Source organism: Oncorhynchus tshawytscha, linkage group LG33, assembly GCF_018296145.1.
Source record: "Oncorhynchus tshawytscha isolate Ot180627B linkage group LG33, Otsh_v2.0, whole genome shotgun sequence".
Lineage (NCBI taxonomy): Eukaryota > Metazoa > Chordata > Actinopteri > Salmoniformes > Salmonidae > Oncorhynchus > Oncorhynchus tshawytscha.
Window position 1 is genome coordinate 2,228,024 of NC_056461.1, and position 23,745 is coordinate 2,251,768.

At 42.7% G+C, this 23,745-nt stretch overlaps 1 long non-coding RNA gene across 1 annotated transcript; it reads right to left on the reverse strand.

The window, feature by feature from the left end:
• Positions 1–348: 348 nt before the first annotated feature.
• LOC112234566 lies at positions 349–4,988 on the reverse strand. The gene is made up of 3 exons (XR_002950910.1): positions 4,267–4,988; positions 1,903–1,956; positions 349–1,047 (listed from the first exon to the last, which is right to left on the reverse strand). It is a non-coding gene; the product is annotated as an uncharacterized LOC112234566 (long non-coding RNA).
• Positions 4,989–23,745: the final 18,757 nt, after the last annotated feature.

Below are 23,745 nucleotides of genomic sequence, written 5' to 3' on the forward strand. Positions count from 1 at the left end.
TTTGTGCATGACACAAGTCATTTTTCCAACAATTGTTTACAGACAGATTCATATTTCACTTATAATTCGCGGTACCACAATTCCAGTGGGTCAGAAGTTTACATACACTATGTTAACTGTGCCTTTAAACAACTTGGAAAATTCCAGAAAATTATGTCATGGCTTTAGAAGCTTCTGATAGGCTAATGCTACCAAATACTAATTGAGTGTATGTAAACTTCTGACCCACTCGGAATGTGATGAAAGAAATAAAAGCTGAAATAGGTCATTCTCTCTACTATTATTCTGACATTTCACATTCTTAAAATAAAGTGGTGATCCTAACTGACCTAGGACAGGGACATTTTACTAGGATTACATGTCAGGAATTGTGAAAAACTGAGTTTAAATGTATTTGGCTAAGGAGTATGTAAACTTACGACTTACGACTCTATGCACCAACTCTTCCTAACTGTTTCGTCTGTGAAACATTCGGTCACCTTTACACTGACATTCAGCTTAGAGATTGAATCTAGGCCTGTCTTTGGTCGTGGTGACATACTTGTTTCTTTCATTGTTAAGTGTGGGCATTTGATTGGCATACAGACAGTGATTCCAAAGCGAGTAGACCTTGGCCCACACGCCAGCCCAGTTTGGCTAGTCAGAGCATCTAATGATGGTGATGTAGGTGGAGACGGGTCTCCTCTCACAATCAATCAGGGCCCTGTGGCTTGCCAGGACAGACAGTCTATTCTCCGGCCCCACCCGCACAAGGACAGAGAAACTCAGTGGCGTCTTGCTCCTCTTCCAGCAACTGCCGTTTGTCGAAGGCACTGGCAATCTGGCCCGTCTGTTCCGAATAGGTGAAATCCAGCCTTAGCATTAGGTCTCTGGTCTCCTTCCCTGCTGGCAGCTAGAAGGTGACTTGGACAAAGACCAGGTACCAGCCTGACTCAGTCACCTGGATGTGGGTCCTACTCTTGGTCAGGAACATACTGTCCATCTCCTTCCTCTCTTCCTCCCACTCCAGCTCACCTAGCTCAGCAAAGCTCTGTTTGGTGGGGAGAGCTGCTGCAGAGAAAACCAAACAATAGGTCAACTTAGGGAGTGAGTAACTTTTAATATTCAAATTTGTTTTTTGTTTCACACAGTACACACTGAGTATACCAAAGATTAGAAACACCTTATTAATATTGAGTTTCAGCCCCCCACTTTTGCCCCCAGAACAGTCTCAATTCATTGGGGCATGGACTCTACAAGGTGTTGAAAGCATTCCACAGGGATGCAGGTTGACTTGACAAACAAGATCAACTGTCAACAGACAAACAGAGAAAACAGGTATAAATACAAAGGGGATAATGGGGAAGATGAGTGACACCTGGGGGGGCAGGTGAGGGCAGGTGAAACAGGATAGGTGAAACAGATCAGGGCGTGACAGGATCACAGCTGTCACCTGGATTCACCTGGTCAGTCTATATCATGGAATGGCCAGGTGTTCTTAATGTTTTGTATACTCAGTGTACATTTTGCTGTCCTGAGAAAGATATGCAGGTATGGTACACAGGAGGCTTTGGAGTTACTTAGTGGATATTATTCTGTTTTCCTGTTTTCCTGAGAGCATGCTGGATGAGTCATGTTTGCTGCGATGATTTTTATTATTTGACAAGGCAAATGCCAAATGACCCAAATATGCACCTAAAACGGTCTGGGTCAAATAACAACAGCCAACGTAAGTTCAAAAAAGTAAAGAATGTTTGTGTTTGTATTTTTGGTGAACTATCCATTTTGAGTTACTTACACTACCGTTCAAAAGTTTGGGGTCACTTAGAAATGTCCTTGTTTTTTACTTTTGAACAGAAGGGATTATTTAAGGAATAAACAGATACAGTATCAACAATGCAAAGTCATGGCTGGGTCACCAACCTTTAAAGAACACACTAGAATTGGAGGAGGGACTTCTGAGGAATTTGGCCAAGTCTGTGGGACAAAGAAGACACTTTTGCTTTTTATTTTCACAAATGCATAATAAAACTGCAAACATGCTCACTAAAAAGTTTTCATTCTTCTTATGCAATTAAGGCTTCTTCAGTTATATACTGTACGATCCGTAGAGGTGCTGTCTTCATTATAAAAGTATCATATCAAGCACATAATTATGCATCAAAGCTGAACTGAAATCTTAACAGAAACACATTGTGTTGTTTTTCACAGCTTTCTTTTTCAAGTCAAACTGATGTCATTTGGACAATCAATTACATTATTCTGTTGAGCAAAAGGGTTTATTTAGTATTCTAGGGCAACATATAATGACAGAAGAGAAGCTACACGTATCTAATTATAGACAAGTTGACTAACAAATAGCCTACCAAAATGTTGGAAACTATAAGCAGAAACATATCTAAATCAAGCAAAACTAAATCCTGCACCCCCTGTCAAAAAATTATGCTGCTGTCTTTGACTGTAGCCTATAACACATTTTCTGTATTTGAGGGTTAGGGTTGGGTGCGGGCCTCAGATATTCACTTTATCACATATAGTGGGACGGTCACGGATGGGTTATTAGCAATTGCCAAACAGCTGACTCACGCACCGCTAGTTTACATGTCCAAATAATGATTGAAAGATTGCTCAGAAACCAGGTCCTTTAATCAGCTTACTTCAATTTTGACCTTACCCCAATTAAGATAAGCAGAGTAAGGCATTTACTTGACTATTGTATAATCAGTTTAATATCTAATTATTACTGTGTATGTAAATATACTTTGATTTATACACTAGATGACTGGTAGGGGGCGCTGTGTTAAAGCCACCGTGACTCCATCTTGGCTCTCCCTTACCATTCATTTTTGCCACATTACAGACACCATTATGCATTCTTTTAAATTATATTATATGAGCTTAACATAAAAATGTTTATATATATTTTTGTTAACGTATCATTTTTAGAGATTACTAATGTTACTGGCCTTGAAACATTTGATTGAAATACTGTAGAATTCCATGAATTCCAGTTTAGAACTGTGCCAATATTACCGACAGGTGGCTTTAAAGCCTTTCAATGGCCAGTACATAGCATCAGCAATTCAGGGTTTATATACAGTGCATTCTGAAAGTTTTCAGACCCCTTGATTTTACCCACATTTTGTCAAGTTACAGCCTTATTATAAAATGTATTAAATAGTTTTTCCCCCTTATCAATCTACTTTCAATACCCCATAATGACAAAGCAAAAACAGGTTTTTTGAAACGTTTGCAAATTGATTGAAAATTAAAAACTGGAAATATCACATTTCCGTAACTATTCAGACCCTTTGCTTAGTACTTTGTTGAAGCACCTTTGGCAGCGATTACAGCCTCAAGTCTTCTTGCGTATGATGCTACAAGCTTGGCACACCTGTATTTGAGTTTGTCCAATTCTTCTCTGTCAGGTTGGATGGGGAGCGTCGCTGCACAGATATTTTCAGGTCTCTCCAGAGATGTTCGATCGGGTTCAAGTCCGGGTTCTGGCTGGGCCATTCAAGGACATTCAGAGACTTGTCCCAAAGCCTCAACACGATCCTGTCTCGGAGCTCCTTCAACCACGTGGCATAGTTTTTGCTCTGACATGCACTGTCAACTGTGGGACCTTATATAATCAGGTGTGTGCCTTTCCAAATCATATCCAATCATTTGAATTTACCACATTTGGACTCCAATCAATTTGTAGAAGCATCTTAAGGATGATCAATGCAAGCAGGATGCACCTGAGCTGAATTTTGAGTCTCATTGCAAAGAGTCTGAATACTTATGTAAATAATATATTTCTGTTTTTATTTTTAATAAATGTGCAAAAATATCTAAACCTGTTTTCACTTTGTCATTTTGGGCTATTGTGAGATGAGGAATGAGGAATTTGTATCCATTTAGAATAAGGCTGTAACGTAACAAAATGTGGAAAAAGGGAAGGGGTCTGAATACTTTCCGAATGTGCTGTAAATCATTGGGGAAAAACACTTTCTGTAGACCAAAGCGTCACAAAATGTCACCATTATATATACACAAACTGTTCCGAACTGTTTTCAGGTGGGCACCAGTGTGGGGATGCAGTTTCCTGTAACTTTATAGGGGCCCAGGTGCCAGGCTCAGTAATTCATTTGTCAATAAGTGTCAGTGAGACAGAGAAATGTTTTAGCATAGTTTTAACAGGCAAGAAAATATTTCACTGCCTTCAAACAAAATGATGGTTATGTCTGTTAAATTGCCAAATACATGTATAACTTCCCCTTCCCCCCACAGAATTACGCTTACCATGAACTGGAAACACTCCAGCTCCTGACGACGATTCGCTAAAATAAAAAACAGGAGAACCAATTAACCAATCGTCTCCAGCGCTGTTACACCTCAAAGAATAGAACAGTCATATCATATCAAAAATAGGAAAACATGTTGATGGAATATATTGCACAGACAATTCTAAATGTTATAATGTATTTATTTTTAGAGAAACATTTAGGAGCCTGAATCTAATGAATCTATCGATTTTGCTGTGATTTGGCAAATAGGCCTTATAGAACCCTAACAGATCTGTGACCAAATACAACTTTGTATGTCTTGAGTCTAACTCTGGGCTTGGAGATGTTTATAGTATGTTTTGCCCTGGTGCACCAGGTCTCTTGTAACCTTATATAAGATATAGAAATCATCTCATCTCAAAGCCCAAGAGTCAGACTCATGCAGTAACAAAGCAATGTAATTTTGAGATTGAACAAAAATGGTCCACTTTGCAGCGCTAGAGAAGCATAGACCACATAGAGTAAATACTTTAAGATGTCCAATGACCTCGAACAGCGAACTCATTTAAGTAACGGTTCACGACAACTTCCTAATATTGAGTTGTACCCCCCCACACTTTTGCCCTCAGAACAGCCTCAGTTCGTCGGGACCTGGGCTCTCCAAGATGTCAAAAGCATTCACAGGATGCTGGTCCATGTTGACTCCAATGCTTCCCACATTTGTGTCAAGTTGACTGGATGTCCTTTGGGTGGTGGACCATTCTTGATACATACAGGAAACTGTTGAGTGTGAAAAACCCATAAGCGTTGCAGTTCTTGACACAAACCGATGCGCATGGCACCTGGTCCATTCACCCTCTGAATGGCACACACACAATCCATGTCTCAATTGTCTAAATGCTTAAAAATCTGTCTTTAACCTGTCACCTCCCCTTAATCTACACTGATTGAAGTGGCATCAATAAGGGATCATAGCTTTCACCTGGATAGTCTATGTCATGGAAACAGCAGGTGTCCTTAATGTTTTGTACATTTAATGTAGTCTATACAGCATTAATCAGCATAGCATTTACATTTTAGTCATTTAGCAAACACTCTTATCCAAATCAACTTACAGGAACAATTAGGGTTAAGTGCCTTGCTCAAGGACACAGACATATTTCGGTTACTGACCCAACGCTCATAACCGCTAGACTACCTTACCTTAACAGAACAAATCCAGACCAAACACACTGCATTGACAGTCAATGCTGCAAGGACCAACCCAACAAGTTGAAAGCCTGTGAGAGAAGTGTCATGTGCCATCCCCTTGGCATTCAGGCTCTTGCAGAACTGTTGACGTGACTAGAAATTAACTGTAGGTCTCTGACTTTCTGCTACTATAGGATTTCCTATTCTGTGTTAAGGAGCTCCAGTAAGACTGACGCATGAGAAGGGGGCGTGTTGCAAGTGTGATCATGTCAATGAATGCAGACATTTACTGACTCATGTATTTGGGAGCATCCTCTGAGAAATTCCTCTCACTTTTTACCATTCAGCTGACTCATTAAGTTCATACATTTTGCTGCATTCGTGAGCAGAACTCAGGAACTCAGAGAACGACTTTCCTAGCTTTGAAATAGATTATAAAGAATTTTTTTTTTTGTGAACTAATTATGAGGTTATGTTTATATTTGATCCAAAAGTGTAGATATTGCGATGTTATCATTACTCTAGCTGAAGAAAACACACTATAGACTTGTGGAAGTTTATGATAAAAATGATCTGGTGAACAATATTTTTACTGAAGTTGCTCACCCCATCAAGAGAATGAGGTCATGACATATCAGTGTCTTAATATACTTATCACTGTAGGTGTGTGGGTGTAAGCAAACGCACACATGTAATTGGAAGCTGTTTTTTAGGCTGAAAGACACTACATTGGCATTTCCTTTTCTGGGGGGAACTCATACAGTGACTCATACTGATCACATGAACAAACCTGGCAACTTTCCCCTCTGGAGGGGATTTATAAGAAATAACCCACCACTGTTCCCACCACATGACCTTTCCAAGGTCTCTAAATTTGTGTTTTCTCCCCGCAAGTGCAGTACAATGTTAGAGAAGTCAATAAGCCACTTCCGTAATAGTTTGCTGACATTAGTAAACTACCATCAACTCATAACATCCAGATGAAGTTGCTAGGTGCAGATGAGGCCCTAACCATAAGATACAGGAAATAGGTGGGCTTCGCCAGAAAAGAGGACATTGGGGTTAGATGCATCTACCCATACTGTATAATGCATAAACATTCATGGACTATGAGCATACTCCATACCAACACAGAGACAAGAGTTGTAGCAAAATTGCCGATGTTTATTGAAGTACACTACCGGTCAAAAGTTTTAGAACACCTACTCATTCGAGGGTTTTTCTTAATGTTTTACTATTTTCTACATTGCAGAATAATAGTGAAGACATCAAAACTACGAAATAACACATATGGAATCTTATCGTAACCAAAAAAGTGTTAACAAAAATATATGCATATATTTTATATTTGAGATTCTTCAAATCGCCCCCCTTTGCCTTGATGACAGCTTTGCACACTCTTAGCATTCTCTCAACCAGCTTCATGAGGTAGTCACCTGTCTCAAAATACAGCACTGCCCTTTAAGACAAAAAAAAGCTCTTTACCTGACTGGCTTTCAAAAATGTCTAGAAATGTGCATGTTTTGTGCTCTTGTAGGAAACAATCACTCCCCTATTGCTGACTACAAATGATCTATAACTGGGCTAATAACTCACTAACTAGCAAAGGATATGAACAAAATGTGCACATGTGGCTAAATGCATCTCAAAGCAAGCAAATCTTCTCATGACCACAGCCAGTAGCGGACTGGCCACCGGGAGCACCGGGAGAATTCCTCTGGGCCAGTGACCCACCTGTGTTATACATTTTTTTACTAATAATAAAAAAGTTAACAGAAGGTTGAGCGACACTTTCCCCCAGGCCCGTTGGTGTAGTCCAAACGAACGTCGATGCAACCCTTAGCCCCGCCCCCTTTGTCTCGCTCACACACACACACATTGACATTGACAGTGACAGCTCGAAAACAAGCTACAATAAAAAAAAAAATGGAAAAGCAGAGTAAAAAATGTAAGGGTGGGGCTCAAAAGTTAAGAGATAAAAGAGTCAAAAGTCTTCACTCAAATGCAAGTAAATGTAAAAAATTAACCAACTTTATTCAGCAGTAGTAGTAATACCAGTGCCACCGACGTTAACATCGAAGTGCTAGACCGGCAAGTGGAAGATGCCACAACCCAGTTCGCAGGGTAAAAGAGTAAACGGAGAGGACAGCGAAGCCAAAGACAGTGCAGCCAAAGCGGTAGATATGTGCCTAAATGTGTTACAAATACAACATGTTATATCAGAATTTATGAGTGAAATGCAAATACTATTGGTCAGCTACTGCTCTGTAAATCTACCAGAAAGAAAGATTTGAGGTAAAGACAGGGGTCCAAACCGGATAGTACAGTTTGATGCCTGGCTCTGAATGCCTAGCCATTCTGATTTTGTTGAAATGGCAATCAGGTATCAGTGATTTACTGCAGTATAATTTACTTAGCTAAAATAAGCATTTTCATTTGATTCTGATTGCTTCTGTTGAAATAGCATTTGACATATCCAAACGTTAATTAGCTAATTTTATTTCATGTCTATACAGCCATTGGTTAAATAGTAGCATTGAAAACCAGTGTCCTTTCCCTCTCAAATTCATTTTGGCCCAGAAAATGGCTACAGTGATTTGCTAGCTATGATGCTCATCGCCATGGTTCCTACCACTTCACCTCTTACTAGACAATGCATTGAAACTCATCACCATGCCAACAGTCCGTTGTGAACGGCAAGAAAAGCCACACAAAAAAACGTGTTGTGTCGTCATTCATTCACTTGATATGAAATAGTGGGGCTGCTGCTGTGTTTCTGTAGTTTTTCAAAATTGGGCCTTTATTAGTTAATTTATATATTATTTTATTCATATCCAGGATGATGACAGGCCCAGTACAGTTTCAGTGGAAGAGAGCATTGATGTTGATGACAGGCCCAGTACAGTTTCAGTGGAAGAGAGCATTGATGTTGATGACAGGCCCAGTACAGTTTCAGTGGAAGAGAGCATTGATGTTGATGACAGGCCCAGTACAGTTTCAGTGGAAGAGAGCATTGATGTTGATGACAGGCCCAGTACAGTTTCAGTGGAAGAGAGCATTGATGATGATGACAGGCCCAGTACAGTTTCAGTGGAAGAGAGCATTGATGTTGATGACAGGCCCAGTACAGTTTCAGTGGAAGAGAGCATTGATGATGATGACAGGCCCAGTACAGTTTCAGTGGAAGAGAGCATTGATGTTGATGACAGGCCCAGTACAGTTTCAGTGGAAGAGAGGATCTTTGGGGTTGATGACAGGTCCAGTCCATTTTCAGTGGAAGTGAGCATTGATGTTGATGACAGGCCCAGTACAGTTTCAGTGGAAGAGAGCATTGATGTTGATGACAGGCCCAGGCCAGATTCAGTAGAAGGGAGGATCTTGGGGATTGATGACAGGCCCAGTCCAGTTTCAGTAGAAGAGAGGATCTTGGGGGTTGATGACAGGACCAGTCCAGTTTCAGTAGAAGTGAGCATTGATGTTGATGACAGGCCCAGTCCAGTTTCAATGAAGAGAGGATCTTGGGGTTGATGACAGGCCCAGTCCAGTTTCAGTGGAAGAGAGGATATTGGGGGTTGATGACAGGCCCAGTCCAGTTTCAGTGGAAGAGAGGATATTGGGGATTGATGACAGGCCCAGTCCAATTTCAGTGGAAGATAGGATCTTGGGGGTTGATGACAGGCCCAGTCCAGTTTCAGTGGAAGAGAGGATCTTGGGGGTTGATGACAGGTCCAGTCCAGTTTCAGTGGAAGAGAGGATCTTTGGGTTTGATGACAGGCCCAGGTTTCAGTGGAAGAGAGAGTCAGGGAAGGCCAGGATGCCAGACCAACTTTTGATTATTTCAAGAGACCCAAGTCATTTTTATGTTTCCACCCAATGCAGGAATCAAAACAAAACTGTTTTAAAGACGGCACCAATCGGAAATGGCTGTCATGCAGTGAAGAAAGCCATGCGTTAAACTGTTCAATTTGTATGGTATTTGCGAAGCCTACTGACTGGAATGATAATGACTGGAATGAGTGGAATGACGGATTGGAAACATTTTCACCAAAGTGTAGAAGAGAGTGAGATGAGCAACATGGACAGAAGTAGTGCTGAGGAAAACTTTTTAAGGTCTTCCAAAGCAGACATTCAAAGTCTCCTCAGTGGCAGTCAGGTGTTCTTGCATGCGTTTAACTGAATGAGAGTGTGTGTATATGCATGTGTACAAACACCTGCACGGCATCCGCCTTGCAAATCGGGCTGTCTTCTGTATACCACCCCTACCATGTCACAACTCAACTGGTGGGCTCAAATGCATTAAGAAGGAAAGAAATTCCACAAAGGAACTTTTAACAATGCACGCCTGTTAATTGAAATGCATTCCAGGTGATTACCTGGATGTAGGTGTGTCCAAACTTTTGACTGGTACTGTATGAAATATAGCTATCTCTCTCTTTCTTGCTTCTCCTTAATTTGTAAGAAATGAATTTGTTCAAAACTGTTCAACTACTGTCTTTCTGTCTCTTTGAGTCAACTACTCACCACATTTTATGCACTGCAGTGCTAGCTAGTTGTAGCTTATACTTTCAGTACTAGATTAATTCTCTGACCCTTTGATTTGGTGAACAATATGTCAGTTCATGCTGCAAGAGTTCTGATAGGTTGGAGGACATGCTCCGGAGGTTGTCACATTTACTGTGTAAGTCTATGGAAGGGGGTGATAACCAAGAGCCTCCTTTGGTCAAAGTCACACTGCTTGTGGCTCCTTTGGTCAAAGTCACACTGCTTGTGGCTCCTTTGGTCAAAGTCACACTGCTTGTGGCTCCTTTGGTCAAAGTCACACTGCTTGTGGCTCCTTTGGTCAAAGTCACACTGCTTGTGGCTCTTTGGTCAAAGTCACACTGCTTGTGGCTCCTTTGGTCAAAGTCACACTGCTTGTGGCTCCTTTGGTCAAAGTCACACTGCTTGTGGCTCCTTTGGACAAAGTCACACTGCTTGTGGCTCCTTTGGTCAAAGTCACACTGCTTGTGGCTCCTTTGGTCAAAGTCACACTGCTTGTGGCTCCTTTGGTCAAAGTCACACTGCTTGTGGCTCCTTTGGTCAAAGTCACACTGCTTGTGGCTCCTTTGGTCAAAGTCACACTGCTTGTGGCTCCTTTGGTCAAAGTCACACTGCTTGTGGCTCCTTTGGTCACACTCAAAGTCACACTGCTTGTGGCTCCTTTGGTCAAAGTCACACTGCTTGTGGCTCCTTTGGTCAAAGTCACACTGCTTGTGGCTCCTTTGGTCAAAGTCACACTGCTTGTGGCTCCTTTGGTCAAAGTCACACTGCTTGTGGCTCCTTTGCTCATAGCGCCCCCTTGTGTCCTTGTCCACAAAATCCACTGCTGCGCTTTCCACCTCCACTGGAGTGTTTGCTGCTGTGGAGCTAAAGGTTTTAATATGCAATTGTGCCAGCTCGTTCACCTGACATATAATTACTGCATTGTCCAAATGTAACTCACTTTCCCGCTCACAATCTGATCTTTAAGCATAGGTTAGGTCTACAAAACTACTGTGCTTTTAATTTCAAGTCCGTAAGAAAGACATCAAACTTTTCACCTTGCTGTTGTACACAAAAGCGACACACATAACGTTCATATATCATGTACCTCTCAGGTGATCTATCTGCATCAAACTGATTCAGTACCTCCGTAAACTCGTCTTTATCCTCCTCATTTGCAGACATGAAGGTATTGAATATATCGATTGTCTGTGGTCCCGCTATAGTAAGAAAGAGAGCAACTTTACGTTTATCCGGCTCCTTAGTAACTACAATGGCAGACATACAGTGCCTACGGAAAGTATTCAGAACCCTTAACCTTTTCCATATTTTATTACGTTACAGCCTTATTATAAAAAATGTTTAAAAAAATATCCCCAGCAATCTACACACAATACCCCATAATGACAAAGCGAAAACAGGTTTTTAGAAATTCTTGCAAATGTATTAAAACCCAGCCAAACTGAGCAATTGGGAAGGGCCTTGGTCTGGGAGGTGACCAAGAACCCGATGGTCACTCTGACAGAGCTCCAAAGTTCCTCTGTGGAGATGGGAGAACCTTCCAGAATGACAACCATCTCTGCAGCACTCCCCCAATCAGGCCTTCATGGAAGAGTGGCCAGACGGAAGCCACACAGTAAAAGGCACATGATACTCTCAGACTATAAGAAACAAGATTCTCTGGTCTGATAAAACAAAGATTGAACTCTTTGGCCTGAATGCCAAGTGTCACGTCTGAAGGAAACCTGGCACCATCCCCATGCTGTGGGGATGTTTTCAGCGGCAGGGACTGGGAGACTAGTCAGGATTGAGGAAAATATTAAATTAACTGAGAAGGATGGTCCTTCCCTTCGTCCTCTGAGGAGCCTCCACTGTTGGGGACTGGGCAGAGGCTAGGTGATCTATAAAGACTCAGTTGTTTGAACTATAAGGTGTGTGTAGATGGTGGGAGAGCTCACAGTTCTTACCACAGTCAAACAAATGCAAGAAAACGCCTAATCAAGATAGGATTAATACAGCCAACTCAACAGATCAACATTCATTCAAGTAACCTCTTCTGCTAAGTTTGAGGTGCGTAATGAAAAAGTAATTTTTCTACCATCCACTCACCCTGCGACATTGGCTACTTGGAATTGTTCAATTTTTTCTAAGCAAATTGTCAAAACAATATACATTCCAGCTGTACATTCTTCTACCTTCCCTTTAATTTTTTACATTTTATTTCACCTTTATTTATTTTTTTAATTACCCCCTTTTTCTCCCCAATTTCGTGGTGTCCAATTGTTGGAGTAGCTTCTATCTTGTCTCATCGCTACAACTCCCGTACGGGCTCGGGAGAGACGAAGGTTAAAAGTCATGCGTCAGGCAGGCAGGCAGGTAGGTAGGTGCGGGCAGCGATTGGTTGAAGAGCATGCATTTAGTTATACTTGCATTTAAGAGCAGTTGGAGGCCACGGAAGGAGAGTTGTTTGTCATTGAAGCTCATCTGGAGGTTAGTTAACACAGTGTCCAAAGAAGGGCCAGATGTATACAGAATGGCGTCGTCTGTGTAGAGTTGGATCAGAGAATCACCAGCAGCAAGAGCGACATTGATGTCCCTCAAAGTCATTACAACTTATGTATCCTAGATGTTAAAACAAAAATGGGGGTTTTAGATAAAACATTCTAAAGCAGAAAGTTAAAGCCTTTTCTATGAACATTAACGTACAGTGGCTTCAGAAAGCATTCACACCCCTTGACTTTTTCCACATTTTGTTGTGTTGCAACCTGAATTTAAAATGGATTGAATTGAGATTGGTTGTAAATGGGCTACACACAATACCCCATAATGTCAAAATGTGTTATTATGTCATTAAAAATGTCTATAAATTCATAAACATTGAAAAGCTGAAATGTATTGAGTTTCAAATCCTTTGTTATGGCCTAATACTGTATGTTCAGGAGTCAAAATCTGCCTAAGTCAAATAATGAGTTGCATAGACTCACTCTTTGTGCAATAATAGTGTTTAACATGATTTGGCCACCTAATCTCTGTACCCAACACATATGGATAAAGGTCCCTCAGTCGAGTGGTGAATTTCAAACCCTGTTCAACCACAAAGACCAATGCCTCGCAAAGGGCACCTATTGGTATTGTAGATAGGTAAAAATTAAAAAAGCAGACATTGAATATCCCTTTGAACATTTTGAAGTTATTAACTACACTTTGGATGGTGTATCAATACATCCAGTCACTACAAAGATACAGGCGTCCTTCCTAACTCAGTTGCCAGAGAGGAAGGAAACCGCTTAGAGATTTCACCAAGAGGCCAATGGTGAACTTAAAACAGAGTTGAATGGCTGTGATCATAGAAAATGGAGGATGGATCAACAACATTGTAGTTACTCCACAATACTAACCTAATTGACAGAGTGAAAAGAAGGAAGCCTGTGCAGAATAAAAATATTCCGAAACATGCATCCTGTTTGCAACAAGACATTAAAGTAATACTGCAAAAAATATTGCAAAGCAATTCACTTTTTGTCCTGACTAGTGTTATGTTTGGGGCAAATTCAATACAACACATTACTGAGTACCACACTTCATATTTTCTAGCATGGTGGTGGCTGCATCATATTATGGGTATGCTTGTAATTGTTAAGGGACTGGGGAGTTTTTCAGGGTAAAAAAGAAACTGAACGGAGCTAAGCACAGGACAAATCCTAGAGAAAAACCTGATTCCGTCTGCTTTCCACCAGACACTGGGAGATGAATTCACATTTCAGCAGGACAAAAACCTAAAACAAAAGGCCAAATCTGGAGTTGCTTACCAAGAAGACAGTGAATATTAATGAGCGGCGAAGTTACAGTTTTGACATAAATCTACTTGAAAATCTATGGCAAGACCTGAGTTGATCAGCAATGATCAACATTTGACAAAGCTTGAATAATTGTTAATAGAATGGGAACATGTTGCACAATCCAGGTGTGGAAAGCTATTAGAGACTTGTCCAGAAAGAGTCACAGCTGTAATCACTGCCAAAGGTGCTTCTACAAAGTATTGATTCTGGGTGTGAATACTTATGTAAATTAGATCTTTCTGTATTTCATTTTCAATAAATTAGCAAAGAAATGTAAACACATTTTTTTACTTGGTCATTATGGGGTATTGTGTGTAGATTGGTGAGAACAAAAATATATTTAATCCATTTTAAATTCAGGCTGTTAAAAAACAGAATGTGGAATATGTCAAAAACCTGCATCCCTTAGCGCATCAACCACGGCCTGTAACTTACACAGATGTGACTGCCAATTGTCGCTGTGCACAATTATGTCATCTAGATAAGCCGATGCGTACTCACTGTGCGGCCACAGGACTCGGTCCATGAGTCGCTGAAATGTCGCTGGTGTCCCGTGGAGCCCGAAAGGCAGAACCCGGTAGTGGTATAGCCTTTTGTCTCCCCATTATTCTTTACTACTTGATACAATCAATTATGCTTAATTGCAAAGTGGAGTTAGCGCCAATCACTTACCCCAGGTAACAGTACGCCATCCACTGCCATCACCTGGGCCCTAGCATTCTGGAGATTTGGGTCTAATTGGGCCGTCCCGAACTGACCCGTGAGGATTCCCGTGTCGGGAGGTCCGTCTAGGGTCTCCACCTCCATAAAGGGGAGCCTGAGGTCTTCCTCGCACAGTGGCTCGCTTGCCAGTGCGGGGTCATCTCCCTCCTCCGGGTCCGACTTGGACCCAGTGGACACCTCGTGGCGGGGGTCGGGCCACCGTCCTTTTTGCTTTTCTTCCTACCTCCCGTGCTCGCCGCCCCAGGTCCCTCCTCCACAGTGCCTGAAAGAGAGGGCAGTCTTGACCGAGGAGAATGGACACAGGTACGTTAGGCACAGTTCCCACGTGCATCTGGCACTCCCCCATTGGGGTGGTTATCCTCACGGGCAATGTTGTGTCCCTCTTCGTGTCCCTGTGTACACAGGACACTGTCACCTCCTCGTCCCCTGGTTCCTCCTTCCCCTCTCGTGTGAGCCACTGCGGGTGGGCCAGGGTCACCATGCTGCCGGAGTCCAGCAGGGCGCTGGTGTCGATGCCATCGATTCGTACCAGAACCATCGGAGGGGCCGTCTCGGTGTGCGCCCAACAGGATGTGACGTAACTCGCCATCCGGGTTATCCCCGAGCTGGGGGGTGCGGAGGGCATGGCCTCCCCCCGGCCAGGACAGCTCCCGCGAGTTTACCCGGGTCACCGTACTCATAGCAGCGTCTCTGATTGGGGTCCAGCAGCCGGCGGCGTCATCGGTTTGGGTCACCCTCCCGCTTCACAGCCTCGGCTGGTTCCATCTGGGCCCCCTTCATCTCCTCGTCTCTCTTTGTGTTGGTCACCCCTCTCGCCATGTCTCCTCTCTCCGCTCGGGCCCCTCTCAGCAGGTCCTGGGTGTTCTGGTGAATTTCTACCGTTGTCAGCAATTCCTCCAGGCTCTGGGGGTTCTGCATGCTGTCATGGAAATGGCAAGATTGTTATAATGAATTATAATGGTTGTTTTATGCTACAGAATAGAGTATGCTGTTAACTATTGTGTATGTGTTCTACTGAGGATGGGCCTCTATGAGATAGCACTGACAGAGGAGATTTACCATGTCTTTGGGTGATAAAACCTAAAGAGCAAAATGTAATGTTTATGCTATACCATACCAGGAACGAGATTAGAACCTCGTCTTAGGGGCCAAACTGAACGATAATTTATAGCGAATGCTATCTGGCTACGGGATAACTCCTCTCTCATTTATAAAGTCTTCCTTTGGGAACTGTTCCTAATATCTGTGGTTTGTCATGTCGACTAGGGGGTGGATCTTTGCTATAAAATATCTCCGTAGTCATTGTGTTGTCACTCTCAGTGGTTCATTAGAAATAGGGAATCGTTGAAAGTGATTGCTATTGCAAAGCTCTTATTATTAAAGATGTAGTTTAAATATAACTATGACTTGTGTGAAAGGTTTGTCTCTCCTCATTTGATAAGACAGAAATTAACCACCACAATGCTCACCGTCTTCTTCATCTTGTAAGGCAGGGCCCGAAGGTATTTATCCAGGACGAGTTTGTCAAGCATAGGGAGGGACGGTACTTCCGTCAGTAGCCAGCCCTTGGTCAGCCGCACCAGGTCGCTCATCTGCGCACGGGGGGACAGGGTGGGGTCAAAGGCCCAGTCGTGGACCAGTTGTGCACGGAGTGCGAGATTGAACCCATAAAGGCTTAGTATCTCCCGTTTGATTCCCTCATAATTCATGGCCTGGTCAGTGTTCAAATCAAAGTAGGCCTTCTGGGCCTTCTCAGACAGGTAGGGTGCCAACAGGCTGGCCCACTGGGGCTTGGGCCATCCTTCCCGCTGTGCCGTCCTCTCGAAGGTGCACAGATACGACTCCACATCATCGTCCTCCCTTAACTGAACCAAGAACTGATTCGGGCCAGACTCCTGAGCCCTCCCAACCTTCAACTGGGCTACCTCCGCTACCAGTCTGCGGTTTTGTTGGCGCTACTCCTCCAGCATTTGCTCCTGGAAGGCCTGTAGCTTCTGCTGGCTGAGGATGAACTGAGCCACCAGCTCCGCCATGGTAATCTCTGCACACTCAACCCCACGGCACCCAAATCTATTGAGGTGCCTGCATTCTCCACCATATGTGGTAAACCGTGGGGTGTTGGGTTGAGCGTGCAGAGGTTGACACAGAGATAGGGAGGCTTTAGTCAGAAAAACAACTTAAGACGGAAAATAAATATTTCAAAGAAATAACTGGAAAAATTCCTTCCTGGAAAAATTTGGAAAATTGCAAGATTATGTTATAGTGCTTGTAAGATTATTTTATAATCTTTGTATTGCATTTGTCACGTTCTGATCTTAGTTCTTTTATTATGTCTTAGTTTTAGCATGGTCAGGGCGTGAGTTGGGTGGGTTGTCTATGTTAGTTTTTCTATGATTTGCTATTTCTGTGTTTGGCCTGGTATGGTTCTCAATCAGAGGCAGCTGTCAATCGTTGTCCCTGATTGAGAACCCTATTTAAGTAGCCTGTTTTCTATTGTGTTTCGTGGGTGATTATTTTCTGTTTTTTTGTTGTGTGTCTGCACCAGCCAGAACTGTTTTCGGTCGTTTCTCTTTGTTAATTTGTTATTTCCGTGTTCATTCTAATAAATATGGACACATACCACGCTGCACCTTGGTCCTCACCTTCTTCCACCGACGACGACCGTTACAGCATTAGAATATTGTGTGTGTGTGCTCCACTGAGGATGGGCCTCTATGAGATAGCACTGACAGAGGAGATTTACCATGTCTTTGGCCAATAAAGCCTAAAGAGCATTCCAGATAGTGAGGTAATGTTTTGGTGCTATGAAGTACCAAGAAGGAGATTAGAACCTCGTCTTAGAGAGCAAACTGAACGATAATTTATAGCTAATGCTATCTGGCTATGGGATACTCCTTTTTTAAGTAAAAGGTCCTTTGTGAAGTTTTTGAGATCTGTGGTTCATCATTGTGAGTTGAGAGGGGTGTATCTTGGCTATAAAAGATGAAGTATTCTTTTGTAAGCACTCTCAGAATTATTTTATAGACACTGAATTGATCTGAGAGTCAAAGGGCTATGGTGAAGCTTATATTATTAAAAGATGAAGTTTCAAATATAACTCTGACTTGTGTGTGGTTTGTAAACTCTCCTCATTTATTAATACAGGAAATTACCACGACAGGTTCCAACCTTGAAGCTCCTTATGACAATAATTCTCAGCGTTGAATATTTAAAATAAAAACATTGACAGAGGGACGCACAACATCTCTTCGTCATGTTTTCTTCCTCATAGGATTCAAAACGCTATTTTGAATCCTTAGACAGAACCAGATAGCCCGCCCATTTTTTATATCTTTCCTGCATGTCAGATGTTTTGGAACAAATGAACATTCAGCTGAACTGTTACTCCCACTGGAAGTTCCCAGTGCCTTTGTCTTCCACATACATTTGGATTGTACATACATTTGGACCTGACAACTTTACGGTTTTTACTTTTTAATTACCATTTATATTTTTGATTTTTTCCTCACTCAACTTTTTTTCATTCAACTTTTTCACCCCGGACGCGGTTCGTCAGGACCTCCAACAGCCGAAGCTAAGTAGTAACATTAACATGATGCCTTCTAATTAAAGTCGCTGTACTCATAATATACAGGAGAACAATCACCTTACGGCGAGGATAGCTGTACTGCAAGCCCAGCTTCAGACGCAATCGTTAGGCAAGGGTAATTTCAGTGTAGGAAAGGATGAAACAGAGTCTGTGCCACCAGTAAGTACAGATTGTAACGTTAGTATAAATCCCCTCGCACGGTCCCCGCAGCCGGACAACTTTCTCATGGTTTCTGGAGGGAAATGCTGTAGGAATGCTCAACCGGTGTCGCTCATTCAGCCAAATGAAACTTTCAACCGGTTTTCCCCATTAAGCAGAAAGTCGGAGTCTGAGGCCAAGCCTTCTCTTGTCTCTACTCCTCCCGTTACGGTGTCTGAGATGCCGAAGCTTCCCACCATTAGCTCTGACAAATTGAAAACCCTAGTCATTGGCGACTCCATTACCCGCAGTATTAGACTTAAAATGAATCATCCAGCGATCATACACTGTTTACCAGGGGGCAGGGCTACTGATGTTAAGGCTAATCTGAAGATGGTGCTGGCTAAAGCTAAAACTGGCGAGTGTAGAGAGTATAGAGATATTGTTATCTACGTCGGCACCAACGATGTTAGGATGAAACAGTCAGAGGTCACCAAGCGCAACATAGCTTCAGCGTGTAAATCAGCTAGAAAGATGTGTCGGCATCGAGTAATTGTCTCTGGCCCCCTCCCAGTTAGGGGGAGTGATGAGCTCTACAGCAGAATCTCACAACTCAATCGCTGGTTGAAAACTGTTTTCTGCCCCTCCCAAAAGCTAGAATTTGTAGATAATTGGCCCTCTTTCTGGGACTCACCCACAAACAGGACCAAGCCTGACCTGCTGAGGTGTGACGGACTCCATCCTAGCTGGAGGGGTGCTCTCATCTTATCTACCAACATAGACAGGGCTCTAACTCTAGCTCCACAATGAAACAGGGTACAGGCCAGGCAGCAGGCTGTTAGCCACCCTGCCAGCTTAGTGGAGTCTGCCACTAGCACAGCCAGTGTAGTCAGCTCAGCTATCCCTATTGAGACCGTGTCTGTGCCTCGACCTGGGTTGGGCAAAACTAAACATGGCGGTGTTCGCCTAAGCAATCTCACTAGGATAAAGAACTCCTCCATTCCTGTCATTATTGAAAGAGATCATGATACCTCACATCTCAAAATAGGGCTACTTAATGTTAGATCCCTTACTTAAAAAGCAATTATAGTCTATGAACTAATCACTGATCATAATCTTGATGTGATTGGCCTGACTGAAACATGGCTTAAACCTGATGAATTTACTATGTTAAATGAGGCCTCACCTCCTGGTTACACGAGTGACCATATCCCCCGTGCTTCCCACAAAGGCGGAGGTGTTGCTAACATTTACGACAGCAAATTCCAATTTACAAAAAAAACAGCATTTTTGTCTTTTGAGCTTCTAGTCATGAAATCTTTGCAGCCTACTCAATCACTTTTTATAGCTACTGTTTGGCCTCATATACAGCGTTCCTCATTGAGTTCCCTGAATTCCTATCGGACCTTGTAGTCATAGCAGATAATATTCTAATTTTTGGTGACTTTAATATTCACATGGAAAAGTCCACAGACCCACTCCAAAAGGCTTTCGGGGCCATCATCGACTCAGTGGGTTTTGTCCAACATGTCTCTGGACCTTCTCTCTGTCACAGTCATACTCTGGATCTAGTTTTGTCCCATGGAATAAATGTTGTGGATCTTAATGTTTTTCCTCATAATCCTGGACTATCGGACCACCAATTTATTACGTTTGCAATTGCAACAAATAATCTGCTCAGACCACAACCAAGGAGCATCAAAAGTCGTGCTATAAATTCACAGACAACACAAAGATTCCTCGATGCCCTTCCAGACTCCCTCTGTCTACCCAAGGACGTCAGAGGACAAAAATCAGTTAACCACCCAACTGATGAACTCAATTTAACCTTGCGCAATACCCTAGATGCAGTTGCACCCCTAAAAACGAAAAACATTTCTCATAAGAAACTAGCTCCCTGGTATACAAAAAATACCCGAGCTCTGAAGCAAGCTTCCAGAAAATTGAAACGGAAATGGCGCCACACCGAACTGGAAGTCTTCCAACTAGCTTGGAAAGACAGTACCGTGCAGTATCGAAGAGCCCTTACTGCTGCTCGATCATCCTATTTTTCCAACTTAATTGAGGAAAATAAGAACAATCCGAAATGTATTTTTGATACTGTCGCAAAGCTAACTAAAAAGCAGCATTCCCCAAGTGATGGCTTTCACTTCAGCAGTAATAAATTCATGAACTTCTTTGAGGAAAAGATGATTATTAGAAAGCAAATTACGAACTCCTCTTTAAATCTGCGTATTCCTTCAAAGCTCAGTTGTCCTGAGTCTGGACAACTCTGCCAGGACCTAGGAACAAGAGAGACACTCAAGTGTTTTAGTACTATATCTCTTGACACAATGATGAAAATAATCATGGCCTCTAAACCTTCAAGCTGCATACTGGACCCTATTCCAACTAAACTACTGAAAGAGCTGCTTCCTGTGCTTGGCCCTCCTATGTTGAACATAATAAACGTCTCTCTATCCACCGGATGTGTACCAAACTCACTAAAAGTGGCAGTAATAAAGTCTCTCTTGAAAAAGCCAAACCTTGACCCCCAAAAAATAAAAAACTATCGGCCTATATCGAATCTTACATTCCTCTCAACATTTTTAGAAAAGGCTGTTGCGCAGCAACTCACTGCCTTCCCGAAGACAAACAATGTATACGAAATGCTTCAGTCTGGTTTTAGACCCTATCATAGCACTGAGACTGCACTTGTGAAGGTGGTAAATTACCTTTTAATGGCATCAGACCGTGGCTTTGCATCTGTCCTCGTGCTCCTAGACATTAGTGCTGCTTTTGATACCATCGATCACCACATTCTTTTGGAGATTCTTTTGGAGAGATTGGAAACCCAAATTGGTCTACACGGACAAGTTCTGGCCTGGTTTAGATCTTATCTGTCGGAAAGATATCAGTTTGTCTCTGTGAATGGTTTGTCCTCTGACAAATCAACTGTAAATTTCAGTGTTCCTCAAGGTTCCGTTTTAGGACCACTATTGTTTTCACTATATATTTTACCTCTTGGGGATGTCATTCGAAAACATAATGTTAACTTTCACTGCTATGCGGATGACACACATCTGTACATTTCAATAAAACATGGTGAAGCCCCAAAATTGCCCTCGCTAGAAGCCTGTGTTCCAGACATAAGGAAGTGGATGGCTGCAAACTTTCTACTTTTAAACTCAGACAAAACAGAGATGCTTGTTCTAGATCCCGAGAAACAAAGAGATCTTCTGTTGAATCTGACAATTAATCTTAATGGTTGTACAGACGTCTCAAATAAAACTGTGAAGGACCTCGGCGTTACTCTGGACCCTGAGCTCTCTTATGACAAACATATCAAGACTGTTTCAAGGACAGCTTTTTTCCATCTACGTAACATTGCAAAAATCAGAGACTTTCTGCCCAAAAATGATGCAGAAAAATTCATCCGTGCTTTTGTTACTTCTAGGTTAGACTACGGCAATGTTCTACTTTCCGGCTACCCGAATAAAGCACTAAATAAACTTCAGTTAGTGCTAAATACTGCTGCTAGAATCCTGACTAGAACCAAAATATTTGATCATATTACTCCAGTGCTAGCCTCCCTATACTGGCTTCCTGTCAAGGTAGGCAAGGGCTGATTTCAAGGTTTTACTGCTAACCTACAAAGCATTACATGGGTTTGCTCCTACCTATCTCTCTGATTTGGTCCTGCCGTACATACCTACACGTACGCTACGGTCACACGTACGCTACGGCCTCCTAATTGTCCCTAGAATTTCTAAGCAAACAGCTGGGGGCAGGGCTTTCTCCTATAGAGCTCCATTTTTATGGAATGGTCTGCCTACCCATGTGAGAGACGCAAACTTGGTCTCAACCGATAGGTCTTTACTGAAGACTCATCTCTTCAGTGGGTCATATGATTGAGTGTAGTCTGGCCCAGGAGTGTGAAGGTGAACGGAAAGGCTCTGGAGCAACGAACTGCCCTTGCTGTCTCTGCCTGGCCGGTTCCCCTCTTTCCACTGGGATTCTCTGCATCTAACCCTATTCCAGCGGCTGAGTCACTGGCTTACTGGTGCTCTTTCATGCCCTCCCTAGGAGGGGTGCGTCACTTGAGTGGGTTGAGTCACTGATGTGATCTTCCTGTCTGGGTTGGCGCCCCCCTTGGGTTGTGCTGTGGCAGAGGTCTTTGTGGGCTAATACTTGGCCTTGTCTCAGGATGGTAAGTTGGTGGTTGAAGACATCCCTCTAGTGGTATGGGGGCTGTGCTTTGGCAGAGTGGGTGGGGTTATATCCTTCCTGTTTGGCCCTGTCCGGGGGTATCATCGGATGGGGCCACAGTGTCTCCTGACCCCTCATGTCTCAGCCTCAAGTATTTATGCTGCAGTAGTTTGTGTCAGGAGCTAGGGTCAGTTTGATATATCTGGAGTACTTCTCCTGTCTTATCCGGTGTCCTGTGTGAATTTAAGTATGCTCTCTCTAATTCTCTCTTTCTCAGAGGACCTGAGCCCTAGGACCATGCCTCAGGACTACCTGGCATGATGACTCATTGCTGTCCCCAGTCCACCTGGCTGTGCTGCTGCTCCAGTTTCAACTGTTCTGCCTGTGATTATTATTATTTGACCATGCTGGTCATTTATGAACATTTGAACATCTTGGCCATGTTCCATTATAATCTCCACCCAGCACAGCCAGAAGAGGACTGGCCACCCCTCATAGCCTGGTTTCTCTCTAGGTTTCTTCCTAGGTTTAGGCCTTTCTATGGAGTTTTTCCTAGCCACCGGGCTTCTACAACTGCATTGCTGTTTGGGGTTTTAGGCTGGGTTTTTGTACAGCACTTTGAGATATCAGCTGATGTACGAAGGGCTATATAAATACATTTTATTTGATTGTAGCGGCTCAGTTTTATTTCCCAATAATGAAACTGGCTTCTTTGAGCGGACACAATGTTTCATATGTCACAGCGCTGTAAAAGTCTGACAGGTCCATCAAAGATTTGGTATAGGCAATAACCAATTTGCTTTGGACAAACTGTGGGTGGTGGTAGGTGAGTAGGCTTACTGCATACCAATCTGTTACATACAAATGACAATTTACTGAATTACATCTGTCTAGTTAGACATACAATGTGCATGGTTGCTACATCACATTATGCATAGTTGCTACATCACATTATGCCAGGCTCTTAGAATCAAATAATATTGGGGTCTTGACGACCAAATCAGAATGGACACAAGGCACTTTTCAGATATAAGGGGAAAAAGTGTACCACCTCTACCAAGATATCTGAATCTTATGGTACATGTGGTAGAGTGATGATCACCCATAAGTGCAATTTGCAAGGTCAAGTTACTCCACCTCAACTGCAACACTGGTGGTAGCGGTGGGATAATCCCCCCAGTCTCTAAGGCTGGCTTTTGCATGGGGAATTTATTGACAGAAAGGGAATAGCCTTGGGTTCATGTCCCGGGTCAGAAGTATAGTGTCAGTGACAAAACTCATGTGCTATACCTCAACCAAGACATAT